Below are 1,980 nucleotides of genomic sequence, written 5' to 3' on the forward strand. Positions count from 1 at the left end.
AATGACCTCAGCAGTTGAGTCCCATAGTGCTCAGAACCATTTGAACCATTTTGAACCAATTTTGACTTAATATTTGTGACCGAGGGTTTATTTGTTCTAATATAAAACACGCTGAAGATATGAATTGAAGTTTGTGTTGGGGAGGGCACTGGACTTGGGCCATCAGTGCAGCATTATTGACAATAGTGCTGCGGTGGTGCAATGGTCAGCGGTGGTGTAATGGTCAGCATTTCTACCTACTAAGTAAGGAGGCCCGGGTTCGAGTCCCTGTGCAAATTTTAATTCATTTCTTCAGCTGTGATCTTTATCGTGTATACCGTATTGAGTTCGCGACCGTGTCACTAGATTTTATCTGCGCGTGAGCTGTTTGAGAGTGGGCACGACCCGAAACTAGTGGGAAATAAATAATAAAGCACAGAATATGTATTTGATATCATTGTATGACAGTTTTCGTTATATTGTCATTGTCAGTACATCCCTTTTATATATGAGCGTCTGCGACTGTTTCTGACTGGCAACGTGGATACGCACGCCGTGCTACGAATCATATGTTGTGTACTCGCAACAAGTGCCTTCGGAAACAGCACGTCGATCCGTATCTTGGCCGATAGATTTACAGCACCACTCTGTCAGTAGTTCCGACGGCAGATGGCTGCCCGCAGTATCGATAGCATACCGGGGGGGGGGGGGGGGGGGTTGGCAGCCGTGGGCGGGGAAAGCCCGCAGGCACGAGGGAATGACATTCACCGCGGGACTCCGGCGGGCGGCCGTATTTTTTTATTCCCCGCGACCCTTTCGTCGGGATGACGCCGTTCTGCGGGAGAGGGGCGGAGGAGGGGGCAGTAATAATTCCAGGCGGATGACGTCATGGCCTACCACCAATGCGCTTCCCTTCCCACACGTCTTCCATCAGTCGCGGCTGTCTTTCCTGTCTTGCGTGCGAAGCACCACTGAGTCCTACCGCATCTGGAATTTGCATAACCCTGCATATTAAAGCTTACAGTAAGAGAATTACTGTATACAGTTGTGAACTCCACAAATGTCACAGGCGAGTCTGACAGAGGGTACTCTTCTTTGCATGCTCTTTAAGGCTTATCCACTGTAAGTGCATGGTAATTCATGGTAGTTAAGATATTTTGTTATACTGATTCTTAGTATAAAATTCATTCACTGCTTCGAATGTCCTATCAGCAGCTTTTCATATAATTTCCGCCCTATCGGACTAAATAGTTGAAATGGAAAACGTTCTAAGTCCCAATACTTCCACAAAACACTTCTTCATTGCTGTTCTGTTCTCCGTATTCTGCTGTATGTTGCTAGATTTGAAGCAGGTGCCAAACCATGGAGGAAATCTTTCAAACCTGCGCTAGTAGATGCTACAAACTGTATCCCCCTCTGGAGTTTCAAAATTTGAAAGATATGAGGAGCGGTTTTTGTTCATTGGCAGCGGCCTTGCCGCAGTGGATACACCGTTTCCCGTGAGATCATCGAAGTTAAGCGCTGTTGGGCGCGGCCGGCACTTGGATGGGTGACCATCCAGCAGCCATGCGCTGCTGCCATTTTTCGGGGTGCACTCAGCTTCGTGATGCCAATTGAGGAGCTACTCGACCGAATAGTAGCGGCTTCGGTCAAGAATACCATCATAACGACGGGGAGAGCGGTGTGCTGACCCCACGCCCCTCCTATCCGCATCGAGGAGCTGAGGATGACACGGCGGTCAGATGGTCCCGGTAGGCCACTCGTGGCCTGGTGACGGAGTGCTTTTTTTGTTGATTACAGTTCTGCTAGTTAAAAACCTAATACTATGTTTCTGTACTTGCAGCATCACAAAAAACGTAATGCTTCAGAATTAATGGCACTTGCAACAAAAACTTTCTTCCTGTTATTTGTCGAAAACTGGCATTTTTAAGACCTTGGCTGTGTACAAAATGCAAGCTGATTCTTGCAAAGAAGGAAACACTGGCCAGTATTAATAACGCT

The 1,980-nt window shown here is 47.4% G+C and overlaps 1 pseudogene; it reads left to right on the forward strand.

Moving 5' to 3' along the window:
• The first annotated feature begins 1,442 nt into the window (after positions 1-1,442).
• LOC126191761 (5S ribosomal RNA) lies at positions 1,443-1,559 on the forward strand (annotated as a pseudogene).
• The last annotated feature ends 421 nt before the right edge of the window (positions 1,560-1,980 follow it).

This window comes from Schistocerca nitens, chromosome 6 (assembly GCF_023898315.1).
Source record: "Schistocerca nitens isolate TAMUIC-IGC-003100 chromosome 6, iqSchNite1.1, whole genome shotgun sequence".
In the NCBI taxonomy this organism is placed as follows: domain Eukaryota; kingdom Metazoa; phylum Arthropoda; class Insecta; order Orthoptera; family Acrididae; genus Schistocerca; species Schistocerca nitens.